The sequence below is a fragment of the Saimiri boliviensis genome, chromosome X (assembly GCF_048565385.1).
Source record: "Saimiri boliviensis isolate mSaiBol1 chromosome X, mSaiBol1.pri, whole genome shotgun sequence".
Classification (NCBI taxonomy): Eukaryota; Metazoa; Chordata; class Mammalia; order Primates; family Cebidae; genus Saimiri; species Saimiri boliviensis.
Window position 1 is genome coordinate 116,728,174 of NC_133470.1, and position 20,724 is coordinate 116,748,897.

The following is a 20,724-nucleotide window of genomic DNA, read 5'->3' on the forward strand; positions in this document are numbered from 1 at the left end:
TTTCTTTGCCAGGTGACTACAATGGCCTCCAAACTAGTCCCTTTGCTTTAATTTTCACATACACTCCCCACCCCCCAACACACACATTCCATTCTCTATACAGTGACAAGAGTGATCTTTTTTAACTTGTTTATTTTTTGAGATAAAAAAAAAAAGGCCCGTCGTCCAGGCTGGAGTGCAGTTGTGTAATCTCTTCTCACTGCAACCTCCACCTCCTGGGTTCAATTGATTCTACTGCCTCAGCCTCCCAAGTAGCTGGAATTACAGGAGTGCACCACCATGTCCAGCTAATTTTTGTATTTTTGTTAGGGATGGGGTTTCAACATGTTGGCTAGGCTGGTCTTGAACTCCTGACCTCAAGTGATCTGCCTGCCTTGGCCTCCCAAAGTACTGGAATCACAGGCCTAAGCTACTGTGCCTGGCCTACTTTTTCCTTTTTCTTTTTTTCTTTTTTTCTTTTTTTTTTTAAGACTCAAGGTCTTGTTGTGCTGTCCAAGCCAGTCTTAAACTCAAGTGATCCTCCCACCTCAGCCTCCTGAGTAGCTGTGACTACAGGTGAGCACCATCACATGCAGCTCAAATGATCTTTTAAAGACATAAATCAGATTGTGGTACTCTTTTACTTAAAATTTATCAATGACTTCTTCTGGCACATAAATCTGTCATGCTCTACATGCTTTATATGATATGGTTTCTGCTCATCTCTGTGACCTCATGTTGTACTAATTTTTTATTCATTATGCGCCAGCCACTCTATACCTGTTTCTATTTCTTAAACACACAAAGTTCATCACAACCATAGAGTCTTTCCCCGACATCTTCCCACGGTTGGCTCTTTTCTGTCATTCAGTTCTTCCTTTAAAAGTCGTCTTCTCAGCAAGGCCTGACCACTCAATCTAAATTAGCCTATTTACCTAATTCAATCACTATCACATACCTCTGTTTTATTTTCATCAAAGAATGTATCATTGCTTGATATTTTCTTCTGTATTCGCTGCTTTATTTTCTCTTTCTTCTCCACTAGAATGTAAGCTCTATGAGAACAGAGACCTTGTTTATCTTACTTAGCACCTCATCTACAGCACCTAAAACAAGCATTGAATAAATATTTATGCATAAATGAACTCTAAGTTTGGAGCAAAAGTGAGAGGTTAGAGCTAATGAGAAAGAAAAAATAGAGAAGGGGTGAGAGAGAGAGAGAGGGAGAGAGACAGACAGACAGAGAGAGAGAGAGAAATTATAAGAAATTGGCCCACATGATTATGGAGACAGAAATGTCCCAAGATCTGCAGGATGCGTTGGCAAGGTGAAGACCCAGGGGAGATGATGGTGTAGTTCCAGTCTGAGTCAAAACGACTGAAACCCAGAAGCAAAAGTGTAGGTCCAGTCCACAGGCTGGCAGGCTCGTGACTCAAGAAGAGCCAATGTTTCAGTTCAAGCCTCGGGGCAGGAAAAAGCCAACATTCCAGTTTGAAGACTGTCAGGTAGGAGGAGTTCCCAGTTACTAGAAGGAGCATCAGCCTTTTTTGTTCTATTCAGGCCTTCAGCTAATTGATGAGGTCCACCCGCACTCAGATTAGAAAGGACAATCTGCTTTACTCAGCATATTGATTCTAATGGAGTTTTTTTTTTTCTTTTTTTCTTTTTTGAGACAGGTTCTCACTCTGTCACCCAGGCTGGAGTGCAATGGCACAATCATGGCTCACTGCAGCCTCTGCTTCCTGAGCTCAAGCGATCCTCTCATTTCAGACAGACATGCACCACCATGCCTGGCTATTTCTTTTTAATAGTTTTTATAGAGACGGGCTCTCACTATGTTGCCCCAGCTGGGCTTGAACTCTTGAGCTCAAGCAATCCTTCCACTTCAGCCTCCAAAGTACTGAGATTACAGGTGTGAGCCACCATGCAGTTCCTCAAATGTTGATCTCATCCAGAAACACCCTCATAGACACACCCAGAATAACCAAATATCTAGGCCTAGTCTGGTTGACACACAAAATTAGCCATTACAAATGATAACTTGCATTTGTATAACTTGTAACTTTTCAAAGAACATTCACCTATTGTATTATGTTGTCTTTATAATCACTGCATATGTTGAAAAAATGGGTATTAAATCTTGGGGAAACTGAGTTTCTGAGAGGATGGCTGGCATTATAATTCAACTCTCCAAATTACTAACTCTATTAGTTCAAACTCTACTTTCAATGAAGAGTGGACTGCTTGGACAGTGATATGGTTTGAATGTATCCCCCAAAAGTTCATGTGTTGGAAACGTAATTCCTCTACCTTCATGAATAGTTAGTCAGTTCTGGCCTCACGAATGAATTAATGTTGTTATCATGGGAGTGGGTTCTTTATCTCAGGAGTGGCTTTGTTATAAAAGAAAAGTCTCTCTGACTCTTTTGGCCTCTCACATGTGATACCCTCCATCATGTTATGATGCAGCAAGAAGGTTCTCACCAAATGTCAGTAAGGCTTGGCATCTTAGACTTCCCAGCCTTCAGAATTGTGAGTTAAATAAATTTTTTGATAAGTTACTCAGTCTGTAGTATTCTGTTGTAGCAACAGAAAACAGACTAAGACATAGTTTTGTGGAAATCATAGAGACCCAAGTGATTTGAATGGAAACTGAAGAAGACATTTGCTAAATAGCCACACGGGTTCTCATAACCTCTACATTCTAGCATAGTTTCTCTTGCGTTTTTGTCTGCCCATTTTGGGGATTAAATGAGTGGCTTCAAAGTGTTGTTTTATGGTTACCTGAGTGACATAAAGGACAACTCATGCTTGCAGAGGAGAGTGGGAAATGCATATGAAGAAATCTTGGCGGGTGGGAAAAGAGAAAAAAACAGAAGACGTCTTTATTACCTCAAGTAGCTTTTATTTAAGTGGCTTTATTCTACCAAAAATCAACAGAAGATTTATGAAGAGTTGGAAATGACCAATGGAATAAATAAATATATCTTTTCTAAACAGCTCAGAATACTCAATCTATTTGATGAGTATTTTAATTCTCGGCCAGGTTTGGTGGCTCACACCTGTAATCCCAGAAATCTGGGAGGCCAAGGTGGGCAGATGACTTGAGGCCAGGAGTTCGAGACCAGACTGGCCAACATGGCAAAACCCCATCTCTACAAAACAAACAAAAAAATTAGTTAGACACGGTGGCACACGCCTGTAATCCCAGTTACTTGGGATGCTGAGGCATGAGGATCACTTGAACCTGGGAAGTGGAGGTTGCAGTGAGTCAAGATCATGCCACTACACTCCAGCCTGGGTGACAGAAAAGACTGTCTAAAAAAATAAGTATATTTTAATTCTCAAATCTTTACCTGCCCACTCTTAATTCCAACATGTGCACATTTGTAACGGCTCATCCTGTTCCCAATCCTAAACATACTGGTGAATGTCAATGAGAGCATTCACAGGGGTAGGAATCTCCCAGAAATAGATTTGTAACTGCTAGCACAAGAAGTTATCTTTTCAGGATAAAAAAATTTTTTAATGTACCCAGAATTCTGATATTCTGCCTTATAGATTCTGGTCAATGTAAGTATATTCTCTTGTCTGAGTAGTCTTCCTGGATTGGATTGGTTAACTTAGTAAGTTAAACATTAAAAGAGTTGTACATCGTGATGTGTAATTTTGGTTCTGTTACTTGGCCAATCTCCATGTCTTAATCCAGAAAGTAGAGAAAATAAAAGTTCCTACCTCTTAGCATTGTTTTGTGCTTAGCACAATTCTGGCAAATAGGGAGAAATCAGTATTAGCTGTTATTATTTAAAGTAAAACAAATGCTATTACAGTGGAAAGTTGCATGCTGTCCTGGAAAGGGCACCGAATTCGGTATCAGGGGTTCTGGATTCAAGTCCTGATTCTGCCACTAAATAAACATAATGGCTTTGGGTAAATGACAAAAACCTCTCTAGAACTTAGTTTATTCACTTGTTAAAAATGTGAGCATACTGGCCCTTGCAATGCTAAATATCATTTGATGATAACTCCATAACCCCCTTATTACAGAAAAGTCCACTCTATCTGACTTCTACTACTCTTAACGTCAGAAAACAGAAGTGTTTTCCCATAAATTATTGGATTAAATGTCCATGAGGTTATTAGAGGAAAATATGGCTCCTCATCAGTACTGTAGCACATTTCTTCCCATAGCAGTAGTCTGTTGTGAGGGGTAAAGTACAACGAGAGGCCTGGAATAACCTGTTGGAGACAGTTGGCACAGCCTGTATGTCATTAGTATGCCCAATGAGGCTGTCAAGGCCACAACTTATTGTCACCATTTAAATGCCTCTACTTTTTGCATTTGGAACACATGGGAGTGCTTCAAAGGTGCCCACATGATAGTTCTTTGATGGCTGTGTCTGGAACAATTAAAACATCTGCATTGATCTTGCCTTTGGTTTTGTGTGTGTGTGCCATTACTGAAGCTTTGTTTCTGGGGGCAGAAAAAGTTGCCTCTGGAGCCTGGAAGCTGGTCTATTTCCTATGACTACAATCTGAGTTTGAAAAGCTATGTGGTGAATTGGTCTTCACTGATTTGGGGAGGTATTAAAAGCACTCCCTGCCCTGAAATTAGATCTCTGAATCTGTTATGGAAAAGACTTAGTAACACATCATAGAAGCTCACTTTCAGAGTTTTCCTTCTTTTGGGGGGAAAAAATAAAAAACAAATTAAACATAAAGAAATTTGTTAGAAAACATTTTGATTAATGTGCTATTTCCACAGAATGAATCTAGCAAAATAGCCTTCAATTTGAGAACTGGTCAGTTCCATTGGCTGAGTATGACATTAGGGCATCCAAGGGATGCTTAAAAGGTCAAGTGTACAGAAAAACCAGGGGAGCACTCAAGTGGCCAAAGGTCAAGTTATGCTGACAGTGATGAAAAACCGCATCATATTCTATATGGGCTGGACACATCATTCCATTAGTGTGAGCACAGAGAACCCTGGGATAGACCCTAGCAGAAGTCTAACAAGGTAGTTAATAGAAGATAGTCAATACATTCATGGTAGAAAGTAGTTAATGCATTTATACACTACTTACCAAGCACTAGGGAGGCTCAGAGAGAAGCCCATGTGTTGTTTCATGCATAGCTTTTTGGGGTATGTGCCCTTCAATTGGGTCAACATGTGCCAAGATTTGATCCTCAGCTTTCAGGATACAGAAATTAGATTGGATCACTGCCCCCTCTTTCAGGGTGATGAGGTTCTGGGGGAACAATTCTCACTAATCAAACTCATAATAAATGGATTTTAAACACACATGGCCAATCTAGTGCTTTACAGTGGGAGATAATCTTCTATTGACCTCTATACAGCAGTGACTCCAAGATGAGATTTCATCAACTAATTTAACTCCCAAAATGATTTGGGGGAGTAATTTAATAATGATTCACACTCTTCGAGCACTTACTTTGTGATGGGGACTTTGAGACATTTTTTACATGAATCATCTTATTTAATCTTCACAATAATCCTGTGATATATTATAAAGCATCATTTTATCCCCTCATTCTAGATGAGAAAATTAAGCCTCAGACAGAGGAAGTAATCTACAGGTGGTAAATGACAAATCTATATGACTCCAAAGCCATAGAATGTCGTAATAACAATAGAAGACACAGCTCCTTCCTCATTAACTGGGAAGAGTATGGGAGGGGATGAGGAAGGAGGCCTATGAGCGGAAAACATAGCTTCTTCCCACTGCCTATGACTCAGCTGCAGCTGTGATTCAGAGAGGACTGTAGGTCACTCAGCAAGCTCGAAATGACCCAGGACTTTAGTATTAGAGCCAACGCATGAGTGCTGTAGTTCTGGTTGTTATCCCCAACTGACCTCTCTCACCACCACTCCCCTAGAGTTACGCGTTCTTCAGTCCTGCACTCCTACCTTCTGTCAGACAAACGTGATTGAAGGTGACAAATAAAACACCTGGGTGTGCTGTGTGGGGAATGGGAAGGTCAGAGGTGGGTTCTGAGACACCGAGGACGGGGACAAAAAAGCAATTATCAGAGTCAAGGAGTTGGGCAGCATCCCAGACTGTTCTTTCGGCATTTGCATGATTGGTGAGAATGGGGACTTTGAACCCTGTGATAGGACTGATGTGGATCAGGCGACAGGCTTTCCTCCCACAGGATGCTGAGAAAATAGAATCCATCTCTCTCTACTTCAATGTGTGACCCAGACTGAAAACATTTTTTTCTAAGTCAACCCCCGTTCTCTTCAGCAGATGCAAAAAAAAAAAACAAAAAAAAAAAAACAAAAAACAGTTGCCTTTTATAATGCTCTGCAAATCCCACGTTAAATGAAACTGGGTTGATTAATCTATTTGCATCTGGTTTGCAGAGGTGTTGCTGAGATAAAAGAGCCTAATGGTGGATATTCGTTTCCAGCAGTCTCTCTATTAAGCACCAGTTTTCTACCTGCCACCTGTAGGGATAATGGTAACTTACAGTGGTTGGAATAGGTTGTGGGATAGGGAAGAATGAGGACAGAAAGGAATGTGTCTCTCGGATAGCTCATGAGGCCTTCCTAACACTGGCAAACCTTCAGCTTCCCAAGCCTAGGTTTTTTGTTACTGCCAGCATGCACATCCTGGTCTTCCTGTTTTCTTGTCCACACATCATTGCTTTACTCCCAAGTCCAGCTGGCTATAGGGGAATGACAATAGGCCTCCCCACTGACCCTTCTCTCCCATCAAAAAGAGGCCTGCCCACTATTACCAGATTAGCAGGTGTAAGGCTGGTTGCCTCACCAGGAGGCCGGACACACCCACCTCTGCACCCAGCACCCGGCTCTGCACTCGGCACCTAGCTCTGCCACATGGCTCCCCTGGAAGGCTCAGGCTAATGTAACCCTGGCCTGCTCTCGCATCGGAAAACCCGCCCAACAACCCGCCAACCAATAGCAGCCCACCCCGTCTCAATCCCGCTCCTCTGGACCCAATCAGAGCATCCAGCTGTTGCTGGTTCCTCCTAGCCTTAAAAACCCCAGCCCCAGGAAGTCAGCACGACTTCTCTGGCCTCCTTTCCCCAGACCAGAGAGCCTCGCCCGGGAGCTGAATACATTGGTATTTAATTTTCTTATACTGGCCTCAGTTTCCTCATTTTAAACTCGGCAATGACCCTTACAGCAGGAACAGCAGGGATCATCTAGTCTGCATAGTGCCAGACTTCTAACTCAAACCTTAAGCATTCTGTTTTCTTGGGTTTTGTTCTTTTCATTAATGCACTCCCTCACCACCTCTCATCCTGAAAACATAGGCACAACATGCACACGCCAGGTGGAAGCCCTCCTGATAATAGGGCGAGTGATGTAGCCTCAGGTCTTTGTAAATACCTACTTGCTTCCTCCTGGGTGAGTGGGCTGTGACTTTCACTTTTTCCAATTATATAATCATTGGTCAGCCAATTCCCGTAAATCTCTTCTATGACCTGGTTGCACCTCTCAATTTAATGATTTCATAGGTTACAAGAGGTGCGGCTGTCAGGTTGCTATGGAAACCTTCACTCTACTGACCTTTCCCCCCCCCAATAAAATGTTAAATTAAAAAAAGTTTAAATCAACTATTCAATGAAAAATTGTGTATATTTTAAGAATAATGTTCCCTTTCACAGTGGGGAATGTTTGAATGCCTTCTACCTTAAACAAATACAATTTGTCTTCTGGAATTTTGTTTTGTTTTGTTTCTTATTTTCACATTTCCAATCAAATAATCCTGGCTGGGCGCAGTGGCTCACACCTGTAATCTCAGCATTTTGGGAGGCCAAGGCAGATGGATCACCTGAGGTCAGGAGTTCGAAACCAGCCTGGCCAACATGATGAAACCCCCGTCTCTACTGAAAGTACAAAAATTAGCCAGGCGTGGTGGCGATCACCTATAATCCCAGCTGTCAGGAGGCTGAGGCAAGAGGATAACTTGAACCCGGGAGGTGGAGATTGCAGTGAGTGGAGATAGCGCCACTGCACTCCAGCTGGGTGACAAGAGTGACACTCTATCTCAAATAATAATAATAATCCTATTGGGTTCTCAAAAAGGGTAGGTGATAACCTGGGAGCTGTCCATTAGTTGTCCACGCTACTGCTAAAGGACCACATTCATTGTCATGCCCAGGCTGGAAGGGAGCCCGCGAAGGGCTGATGCACGTAAGTGTCTGATGAGAGTTCAGGAAAGGACAGAGTACAGGTCCATTGATCTTACCCAGAGGACATTTTCTCAGGTCGCTTTAATTCCTTTATGAGATGACAAAGGACACCTGCCAATCTGAACTCTGGAAATCTGAACTAAAAGATCAGCCTCCCTCAAAGACTGAGAATTCTGTTTATAATAATGGCAAAGGAGAGTTGGAAGTACCAGAAGCCAGGCAAGCCTCAGGTTCAATTTTTCAAAGGTCAGCTAAGGATTATGCTCTACGCCCAAGGGATGGGGCCACAAAAGCCATGAATCCTGTGCTTGGGGGACTATTGAGTGAAGAGTTAGGTGCCTTGGCAACCAGAAGTCAGGCCCCTCCCATAATCTTATCTAACACCAGCTACTTTTTCTTCTCTATCAATCAGTGCTTTGTTATTGTCCTAGCAGCCTTTTGGCTGCCCTTACCTAAATTAAAACATCTGGAGTTCTTAAACCTCCTGATCTGATATCCTTCCAGATGACATATTGGTCTTCAAATTGGTCCACCTAATGGCAGCTAGTTCTTATGTAATATCAGTTCATGACCCAAAGCCCAAATGGGTGGAGACACCTAGGAACATTTGACTATCATGTTCCTTGAGATAAACTATGGAGAAAATGATTCAAATGTGGTCCTGCTGCCCTTGAAAAGATCACAGTATACATGCACCACTATTAATTTTAAAAGGTTGGGTATAGTTGTCATGATTCATTATCAGAAATACAATGTTTTGTTTTTTTTCAATATACTTCTAGGTCGCTGAGGAGTGTTAACCCCAGAAGTTCTCTCTCTAGCTCTCCTTTAAAGACTTTCCATAATCCTGTTTTGTAAATTGATAGTCATTAATTTTCCCCCAATAGATGACTGTTAGTAGAAGTGACCTAGCTAAAATTCTGTTATGAAAGAGTGAAACGAGGTTGTTTTGTTTATAAGCCCTTATGTATACATCTCTGCGCCCAATCAGATGACCTTTTTTCTTTAGCCATGTAGAATGTTCTATCCTTCAGCCCCACAGCTAAGAGAGGTGGGGATAGGTGTAATGCTACTGCTGGCAAGTGACGGGTTTTAAATAGTAAAAGCCAATGGAGAAGAGAAAAAATAGTCAGAAGAAGACTTTTACACTTGATCTTAGCCAAAAGGCCGAGAAGCGATAAGACTTTTAAAAAATATATCGATGTTGTTTCCTGAGTTGTAGGGTTTTGTCTGGTTTTGCAAAGCAGAAATCTATGAGAATCATAATCAAAATGCAGTTGTGTCTTGTGAACCCATATGAAACTCTTCAGGAGAATAAGAAAAAGTCCATCAGTGGGAGATGCTAGGACCATCAGCTGAGCCAGGCAGAGGATGATTAGGCATGTAATGTTCAGAGACCATTGAGGGGGGAAGGGATACAAAGAAAAAAAAAAAAAAACGGTGTCATGAAAGGCCTCAAAGAATTCAAAATAAAACTACATTCGATCCAGCAATCCCACTAGGAAACTACCTAAAGGAAAAGAAATCATGATATCAAAAAGACACCTAAACTCACGTTTATCACAGCACTGTTTATAATAGTAAAGCTATGGAATCAAACTAAATGTTCATCGATGAATGATTGGATAAAGAAAGTGTGTATATATATACACAATGGAATATTACTCAGCCATAAAAAGAATGGAATTACGAATTTTGCAGCAAAATGAATGGACCTGGAGGTCATTAAGTGAAACAACTCAGAAACAAAAAGTCAAATACTGCATGTTCTCACTTACAAGTGGGAGCTAAATAATGCATTCACATGGACGTATAATGTGGAAGAATCACTGGAGATGCAGAAGGGTGGGAGGGTGGAAGGTGGGTGAGGGATAAGAAATTACTTAACGGGTAGAATGCGCACTTTTTGGGTGATGGATACACTGAAAGTCTAAACATCACCACTATTCAATGTAGCCACATAACAAGATTGCATTTGTCCTCCTCAAAATTATACAAATATAACCGGAAAAAGAAAGAAAAGAAGAGCTAAAGGAGTAAGAAAGAAAAAGTGGCTAGAAATATAATTACGAATCCAAGATAGGAGAGCCCAAGTATGAGGAGGCCAGGACAGAAACTACCAGACAAATGGGGAAAACCAGGAAGCGAATGTCCAGTTGGCTTTAGTCTAGACTCTAGGGTCAGAGAAAAACTATTCCCAAGAAGGGCCCAGATCAGAAGCCAGAAAGCAAATAGATCAGGATGATATGTGGGTGTATGTCAGGGGGTCTAAGAGTCCCCAAATATATCTGCCCATGGGTGTGCCCTGTAGTCGTTTCTCAAAGGTAGAGAAACTTAAATATATTTCTGTTTACACGGAATGGCCCCAGAAAGATTCAATGAGTATTTACATTTGCTTGTTTGCTGAGTCAATTCTAGGCTATAGCCAGATAGCCAGCATGCCTGGGAGACTACCTCAGAACGGGCGGAGAGGGCAGTCCTCAGACTTGTCAGACCAGAAAAGTGGGAGTTTGGGGTAAGTCCAAATTTAGCATGTTGTCCTAATATACTTAACCACCAACAAATATTGAAATATTACGGGGCTCTCATGTTAATGCAAACTTGGTAGTCTCAAACAATTTTGGCTTAGAACTTCCTCTTAAGGATTGTGTACTTCAGTGTGTAGAAAGTCTTATACACAGAGTACACATTGATTCAGGGGAGGTCTATAGATTGTATGTGAAGTGTATGCAAAATTGTGTGTGTGTGTTTGTGCCTTTTTCTAGAGAGCAGATAGTGTTCCACATATGTGTGGCAATAATCACTGAGATACAGCGATACTTTCATGCTTGTGCTGCCCGTCTACAAGCTACAGTGAGAGCTGGTGCTGGGAGGCCAAATGAAGCAGACAGTACTCATGGCGGGCCTTTTGCCTCTGTGTTGGGGTGAAATGTGTAGAGGGCAGCTGGAAAAGCCATTTGATCAAGGCCTTACATTCTTGAAGGGCCTCTGTGTTTGAGGTTATCTCACAAAAAAGGCTATTTTTCATACATTCACAAATTTGTGAACAGAGACAATATTCATCATACAAATTTAAGCTTGTGGCTGGGCACAGTGGCCCATGCCTGTAATTCCAGCACTATGGGAGGCTGAGGTGGGAGGATCGCTTGAGTCCAGGAGTTTGAGACTAGCCTGGGCAACATGGTGAGACCCTATCTCTACCAAAAATACAAAAATTAGCCAGTTTAGACATACCCGTAGTCTCAGCTACTTGGGAGGCTGAGGCAGGAGGATTGCTTGAGCCCACATAGAGGAGGTTGCAGTGAGCCAAGATGGTGCCACTGCACTCCATCCCCGGTGATAGAGTAAGACCCTGTCTAAACGAAACAAAACAAAACAAAAAAACAAACAATTTTAAGCTTGTGTTTCATTTCCAGACCACACTGCAAATGATGCAGGACGAATTAATTTTTATATAAATCCTGGATTTATCTTGCAAAAAGCAAAGTTACACTGTGTTAAACTGCTCTGTGATTACACTTGATCTCAGCCAAAAGGCCGAGAAGTGACGCTCTATGATTAAATGTGCAAATGTGTTACAACAAATGTCATTTCCTCATTTTTTGTTTTTTCGTTTATTCACAATAAGATTTTTTTAAATCATGGTAAAAACCAAGTAACATTAAATTTGCCATCTTAGCCATCTTTTTTTTTTTTTTTTTTGAGACAGAGTTTAGCTCTTGTTGCCCAGGCTGGAGTGCAGTGGTACGATCTCGGCTCACTGCCACCTCTGCCTCCTGAGTTCAAGCGATTCTCCTGCCTCAGCCTCCCGAGTAGCTGGGACTACAGGCATGCGCCACCATGCCCTGCTAATTGTGTGTTTTTAATAGAGACAGGATTTCTCCATGTTGGTTAGGCTGGTCTTGAACTCCCAACCTCAGGTGATCTGCCCACCTTGGCCTCCCAAAGTGCAGGGATTATAGGCGTGAGCCACTGCGCCCGGCCCAGCCATCTTTAAATGTACTGTTCAGTTGCATTAACTATATTCACATTGTTTTGCAACAGATCTCTAGAACATTTTTATCTTGCAAAACCAAAACTATCCCTATTAAACAACTCTCCGTTTATCTTACAAATAGTAAATTTATATTGCATTAAGCTGCTGTGTATTAAATGTGCAAATGTATTTCCACAAATTTTCTTTTATTATTATTATTATATTATATTCTTATTCGCTTTTGAGGCAAAATCTGTCTCTCACTGACGCTGGAGTACAGTGGTGTGATCTCAGCTCACTGCAACCTCTACCTCCAGGGCTCAAGCTATCCTCCTGCCTCAGCCTCCCAAGTAGCTGGGACCACAGGTGAAAGCCACAATGCCTGGCTAATTTTTTTATTTTTTTTATTTTTTTTATTTTTTATAGAGACAGGGTTTTACCATGTTGCCCAGGCTGGCCTCGAACTCCTGATGAGCTCAAGTGATCCACCCACCCCAGCCTCCCAAAGTGCTGGGATTACAGGTGTGATATTTCCACACATTTTCTAACTTTATCTCTGACATTTCCTCATTTGTTTGTTCATTTGTCTGCTTTAATACATTACAAAGATCATAATATGAACATGGCCTGGGACTTTCTCAGCTTCTGTAATTTTCCCATTTATAACAGTCAAGTTCAGCAACCCATCAATGTTTCCAGGTGTGTTGGCCCACAATGAACAGGGAGAGGAAACAGGCTGGTCAGAGAGAGCAGTGATGAGTCTGGGCTGAGCTATGGAAAGAGCCACAAGGACAACTTCAACAGGAGAAAGTTCCCTAACATGAAGAACGAGTGCTCTGGAAGCAGATCGCCCGCATTCAGATCTTCCTCCACTGCTCAATTGCTGTGTGCCTTTAAACAAGTTTCTTAACCTCTCTGAGCCTTGGTTTTCTCTTCTATAAAATGGGAATGATAGTAGTACTTGCCCTATAGGAATGTTGTGTTAAAAAGTATTTTGCCTGGTATATAGGAAGCCCTCAATATATATTAACTGCTGCTGCTGTTGTTATTTACCCTGTGTCGTGGTGGTGCACAAAAATTTCTCTAGTAGGGAGTTCCTGGGTCGGGGACCTCTCACTCCAGTTTGTTATGACCTTAGTGGGATGAATGATGAAGGATTCAACTGCTTTATTCCACTGAAATCCTAGGCAGGGGAAGTAATTTCTATCTTGTGGCTTGAAGAGGGTGAGCTGGAGGGATGGTTGTAAGCAAAAATATAGGAGATTGTTGTCTATTATGCACATTTCAATAGCATATCTTTCAATCACACCATCATGGATGGTGTCTCTGGCAGATTTCTGTTAAAGTGCAAATAAATTACCTAAGAACCAAGACCAGAAATCTGGATTCTTAGCACTTTATATATCCATGCAAATTAGTTGCCAGGGTTTCTTTTTCCTGTAAACAGCCCTATTGGCATTGGAGGTAAGCATAAAGACAGAGAAAGGAAGCATGCCCAGAGCCAGTGGTGTGCTGGAAAAATGTGATGTAAATACTCTCACCTTGCTTATTTCAGCTTCCACCCTGACATCACTGAACGGGGAGTTGGGAAGACCAGCTTAGTAGCACACCGTTCTATAATAGCATTGCCACCTCACAGATGAAGTAGATCTAAATACCTTCGAGAACACAGATAACATTAAAAGTATTAAAATAGGCTGGGCATGGTGACTTATGCCTGTAATCCCAGCACTTCAAGAGGCCGAGGTGGGTGGATCATGAGGTCAGGAGTTCAAAACCAGCCTGGCCAATATGGTGAAACCCCGTCTCTACTAAAAATACAAAAATTAGCTGGGCGTGGTGGCACACACCTGTAATCCCAGCTACTCAGGAGGCTGAAGCAGGAGAATTGCTTGAACCTGGGAGGCGGAGGTTGCAGTGAGCTGAGATTACGCCACTGCCCTCCAGCCTGGGTGACAGAGTGAGACTGTCTTAAAAAAAAAAAAAAAAAAAAAAAGTAGTAAAATAAGAAGCAATACATTTTGAGTATTTATTACTTTTTATCATTTTATTACTTTTTATCATAGTATTTATTATCATTTATTTAGTTGTAAGCTTGTACAACTTATTTTTTCAAATAATGGCTATGTTTTACAACTGGCTTTCAAAATTTTTGAAATCTTAATGATCAGTTCTCATGAGCTAGTATGAGCCAGTTTTAGAACACCACAGCCAGAGCCCTGGTTTGCATTTGATTGATCAAGGTGAAGAGATTTATCTGGGTCCATAATCCCAAAGCCTCCAGATCGTATACATCATAATCCTCAATTCTAGTTATACCAACTCCTTGCTTTCGTCCTCCCTCCCCAGCCAGTCTCCCACTTCTTTTTTTTTTTTTTTTTTCGAGATGGAGTTTTGCTGTTGTTGCCCAGGCTGGAGTGCAGTAACACGGTCTTGGCTCACTGAAACCTCTGCCTCCCGGGCTCAAGCATTTCTCCTGCCTCAGCCTCCCGAGTAGCTGAGATCACAGGTGCGGGCCACCATGCCTAGGTTAATTTTTGTATTTTTAATAGAGACAAAATTTCACCATTTTGGCCAGGCTGGTCTCGAACTCCTGACCTCAGGTGATCTGCCTGCCTTAGCCTCCCAAAGTGCTGAGATTACGAGTGTAGCCACCACGCCCGGGCCCCACTTCTGAACACTCCTATCACTCCTCAAAAAATGTCTGTATCACCAACTCCCACTTCTCTTCCTCTTGTCAAAACCCTAAGAGGCTTCCTGAGCTCAGCACCCAGCATCAGGCTGTGCCAAGGGGACTCCCATTAAACTGTGACTTGGACAGCAAGTTGGGCTCTCATAGGCTAACCCTCTCCCCATCACCCAAAAGCCTGCTGCACAGACCTCCGTGGAGACCAGATTTTAATTGGAATAAAACAAAACTGACAGGCCCTGCTCCTCTGTCAGGAACTTGCATGCCTTAAGTCCCGTGTGTTACCAGGTTGAACTACTCATAACATTCCACACGACTGGTCAGTTCTCTCTGTGGACCACCAGATGTTTTTCATGAGTTGGTTCTTCTGCCTGGAGTGCTCTTCAGCTCTTCTCTACTCTCTCATGTGGAAAGCATCTTGTTCTTCTGAGTTTAGCTCCTGCATCACCTCCTCCCAAAGCTCTCCCCGAACACCACCTCCCCAAGCAAGATTAGGTGCCTTTCCCATGAGCGACCACCATGCCCTGTGTAATGAATAAGTCGGTGTTTTCTTCCCTAGCCTGCAAACCTCTCAAGAGCAGGGACAGTGTTGCATTCCTCTCTATAGCCCAATGCTTAGCATATAATATGTGTCCTGCAAATGTTTGCACCATTAATAAATTCATACATTAGAGATGTTAATGCCCTTTTACGGCCTAGACTAAGAATTACCATGATAGCTGAGCCTTTATTTTCCTTTCAGTTTCTATAGGTGAACATCCTCACATTTGAACCTTGAGGTAGGCGTGAGCACTAGAATTCCCCCTTTTTCACTTTAAAAATTCCTTCATCTGTGTATTTGTAGCCCTCTAGGCCTGGTAGCCAACAAAAAACCGTCCCTCTCAGGCATCTGGCTTCAACAGAAAGGACTGGATTAACTTGCTGCTTTTCTTTGTGAATCTGCTTCATCATGGGGCTTTAAAAACATTCAGGAAAGATAGAAACAGACCGCGCACTTGGATGGGATTGTTGAACCTGCGACCCCAGCCCTGAAATCTCTTGCTTCTCGTCTTCCTATAAAAAAAAATAATGCATGTCTATTTGTGGTGGGGGCAAGATTCTAACCTAAACAATCTAACTCTAGGGTCTATGTTCTCAGCCACTGCACTGTAGTAATATTGGATGGATGGATGAAAGAATTAATACATGCATGGAAAGGATTGCAGGTTGAAGGGTCATCTATACTAGAGCAGGATCCCAAAATCTGATTTTAGTCCTAACTGGTATAGCCATTCCAACTCCTTTCATGACCACCTCAGTGACTGGCAGTGGAGGGTGTCTGAGTTGGCAGGCATCATGTTCCTCTTTTTAAGTTGAAAGCAGCCTGCCTCGGTCACATGAAACCCAGACTTCTGTGAATGGAGTTGAAGGTTTCTCCTAAGTAGCAGATTGTGTAAGAGAGAGGCTCCTAGAACAAAGCAGCACTCTAAAGAGAAGGTTGGTTGCGGGGGTTGAGGGGGGCGCAGAGAGAGAACAGTCTCCAGAGGAGCCTTTCCAAATAGGATGTAGCTCTTTAAAAAATTCTTTGTTCTTCCCAATGAAATAGTGCCATCTCCAAGAAGCCACACATCTGAATGAACACTCACGGGGTGGCAAGGGCCAGCTGTGAGCTTCTTCTAGTGTGTTGAATGTGCATTACATTTTAGGCTTTTGTCCCATTTTGGCCAGTAACTCATGGAGTGATCTTGAACACTGGTGTGCAACCATAGTTCTCTTATCTGCAAAATGGGAAAAATAATACTGGCTGAAAGCAGGAAATTTAGCTGGGCTGAATGATTTCTTAAGGCCTCTTCCAGCTTTGGGTGTATGACTCTAGAATATACGTCTGTACATATGTAGCTTTCAATGTTTCTCATTTATTTTGCCTTTTGAATCTCCAAATCTATGCTATTTTTTCTTTGATGCAAAAATAAATTAAATTGGCCACAGAGGTGGGTAGGGGGAACAAGAAGTTGGGTAAGCTGTGTTGATAATTGAGGGGCCCCTGAGTTTGTAGTCATTACAGAGAGAGGCCCTCATGGAGGAGGACCCCAAGTAAAGAAGAGTCAGGTTTTGGGGGTACTAGAGTTAGAATATGGTAGGGCACAGGAATCGAGGCCCAAGAAGTGAGAACGGTGGGCTTTATGAGAGGCAGCCTAACTCACAGAGTGAGTAAGAACAACAGCTGTGGGGCACACAGTCTATATCCCAAGCCTAGCCTCCCTGTTTCCTAGCCACATGACCTTGAACTAGTCATTTTATTTTTCTGAGCTGCAGTGTAAAAGCTGGGTCATAATAGCACCCACCTCAGGACTAAGTAAGATCATGCTTAGCACAGTGCACAGCACATAGTTAACATGCAATAAATGGTTGCTGTTATTTTGCTGTCATCATTACTGAAAGTTCACCAGGCATTTATTATTTTAAATTTAATTTAAGTTCTGGGATACATGTGCAGGATGTGCAGGTTTGTTACATAGGTAAACATCTGCCATGGTGGTTTGCTGCACCCATCAACCCATCACTTAGGTATTAAACCTCGCATGCATTAGCTATTTTTCCTGATGCTCTCCCTCCCACCACCCCACTGACAGGCCCCAGTGTGTGTTGTTCCCCTCCCTGTGTCTCACTGTTCTCATTGTTCAGCTCCCACTTATGAGAACATGCAGTGTTTGGTTTTCTGTTCCTGTATTAGTTTGGCAAGAATGATGGCTTCAGGACTAAATCAGATCATGCTTAGCACAGTGCACAGGACATGATCTCGTTCCTTTTTATGGCTGTATAGTATTCTGTGGTATGTGTCACTTTTTCTTTATCCAGTCTATCATTGATGGGCATTTAGGTTGATTCCATGTCTTTGCTACTGTAAATAGTGCTGCAATGAACATACGCGTGCATGTATCTTTATAAGAGAATGATGTATATTGCTTACCCAGTAATGGGATTGCTGGGCCAAATTGTATTTCTGGTTCTAGGTCTCTGATGGTACCTCATCATAGTTTTGATTTGCATTTATGAACTGAGTTGTTCTCTTGGGTCGGTGGCACTACACAATGGGCATCCCATAATAGTGAGTAAGAATGTGGGCTCTGGCCCAGGTCTTAATCAGTATGGCCACTGGCAAGTAACAAAACCACCCTATGCCACAGTTCACTTGCCTATATCAAGTAAGATGTCTACTTCACATATTATAGTGAACTCTACTTCAGATTATTGTGAAGAGCTCTACTTCACAGATTATTATTGTTTTTTCTTTTTTGAGACAGTCTCACTCTGTCACCCAGGCTGGATGGAGTGCAGTGGCATGATCTCGGCTCACTGCAACCTCCGCCTCCTGGGTTCAAGTGATTCTTCTGCCTCAGCCTCCTGAGTGCCTGGGATTACGGGAGCGTGCCACTATGCCTGGCAATTTTTTAATTTTTATTTTTAGTAGAGACAGAGTTTCACCACATTGGCCAAGCTGGTCAACTCCTGACCTCAGGTGATCTACCCACCTTGGCTTCCCAAAGTACTGGGATTATAGGCATGAGCCACTGCACCTGGCCAAAGATTATTATTTCTAATAAGAGTGTTAAAAATTCTAGAAAAAAAATGGCATGTAGTGAACACTCAATGGACATGGCTTGGCCTTTGGATCAATGACCAGCTCAATAAGGAGCTCCTGGTACACTGTCTGTCCTTTCTGGGATCAGCCTACGGGTGCAAGAACATGGCTCCTATTTCCTGAAGACATGACTGCAGTCTTAGTTTAGGCATAAGTGACACCCCAAATTGGGATGGAAGATCAAGTCCACAGTTAATACAGGAAGAGAATACATGATGTTCTGGCCAGGAGATGAAAAGGTAGCCGATTCAACTTTCATAATTAGCCATTTCCATAACCCTTCTCTGCCTTCATTCCTCTCTTTTCCTCACTCCATCCTTTTCTCCCTCCAGTGGGAACTCATCACTGTAGACTGTGTAAGCAGAAGAGCTTAACTCTGTTTGTGGACATAGTGCTCCCCCTTCCCTAATCACCACTGTCTTCTTATGAACGTGTTCATTTTGGCTCACGGAAAAAACACATGGTCCTGAGACTTCAGAGTTACCTTCTAGGAGTGGCAACAGACATCCTGACAGGCCAAAGGGACAGTGATCTCCCCTGTTCCCATGACTGGATTGAATATCTCCATGATGCACTTCTAAAATCCAAGAGAAGCAAGATTTCTATAGCACAACTGGATTTAGGGCAAGCGGACTGTTCCGGTACTTAATTTTTGCAACACTTGTAGTATCCAGAAATTGTTGATACTACTTACTGGAAGGTAGGAAGCATTCTGCAAGGGGGTGCAATTTGGGAGGCTGTACTTCAGTAAGTGGAGTAAAGAGTTTTTTCAGGGCTTTGTAATGCAGTGATGACATTTGATAATATATGCGTAAGTGGACAGGAAACTTGGATGACCAGTCAATGTGAGTATAGGTTGGAATGGGAAAATCAGTAACTAAAAACTGGAAAGGTTGGGAGAAGGGGCCTCAGAGATACAGAGGCAGGGCTCCTCAGAACTTATACTTCTCTACCTTGACCAGAACATACCTCTGCATTGAGCTGACCACAGACACCTCTGGCTAGGAAATCTCTGCATTACCTGGAAGCAGTAATATGGGGAGTATTAACACCAGCCCCTTCCCATCCCACTTCAGGCCCTCCTGGGAATGAAGAAATCATAAAACCTAATAAGGAAAAATTTAGACTGCTGGGAATCTAGAGCATTCTTTTTCCTTCCTTTCTCTTGTTCATATCTCATTTTTTAACTGGGAGTACCTTCTAAGGAGGCATCTTTGGCCCTGGAGAACTCGAAAGAGCCAGTGGATCCCAGAAGAGAGGATGCAGAAAGTGTTGGCTTTGGTTCTAACAGAGGCCTTGGGGGCAACTGCAAACAGAACCTTCTTTTAAGATGGTCCAATTTGGTTCTCCAGAGAAAAATTACGCAGGCATTCTGGGCAGGACTGTCTTGGAAGGACTGTCTTGTGCCTTCAAGTGTACTCTATCTCTTGAGAACCAGAGTGTGGCATACTGGGCACAGAAGGACAAAGTCCAACAGAGCCAAGCATTTCCTCTGGGGCCTAGATGGGCAGGAGTTCTGATTTTTTTTCAATAATCCCAAAGATCCTATTACACAGAATAAGATCAAGCCCAAGCGGAATTTTCTATAATTTCATTTTTAATTGTCCCATTCATGTGTCCTTTCCTGGTAAAAAAGAATTCATTTAAAAGTTATCAAAGGCATAAGACTAAAATCAGTACTGCAGAGAAGATGGGATGCTGCTGAAGCTCTCCTGCTGGGGTCAATATCACTCAATGTCACATTTATTTTTACCAATTTTCCTATTAAAAGGTTCCATGTTTTGGGCCTTAGCTTTAGCCTACTGTTTACTGCTTGTTTACAATAAAAACGTGTTATTTGCTTTCTTGAACATTTTATGATGCCAAAGAAAATAGCAGATAGTGTGTTCTCCTTTCAGCAAACCCAGTATGTGAATGCTTGGATTTACATATAAAGTAGGGGCTGATAGTGACAAAATGCTTCAACATAATTCTTTACGTAACAAGCTTTTCTTGTGCATTTTGAAACAACTTATGGCCAGTTTTTCAGAACACATCAGTCACATTAATCAGTTCACACATGCCTCACTGTGACACACATGGGAGTTTGCTGTCTGAATGCAGGTATATTTCCTTAAAGAATCTTCTGGTCAAGGGTATTACAACCAATAGGAACAAGAACAAAATAGATGTTCCCGAAGCATTCCTTTCTATTCAACTTCCACCAAAGTGATAGTGAAGCTAGTTGGATAATTCTTTTCCTAAGGTAGGAATACAGTTTTGTTGGACACGAAG

The 20,724-nt window shown here is 42.2% G+C and overlaps 1 pseudogene; it reads right to left on the reverse strand.

Annotated features, from left to right (window-relative positions):
• Positions 1-9,179: 9,179 nt before the first annotated feature.
• LOC120361985 (U2 spliceosomal RNA) lies at positions 9,180-9,342 on the reverse strand (annotated as a pseudogene).
• Between the last annotated feature and the right edge of the window lie 11,382 nt (positions 9,343-20,724).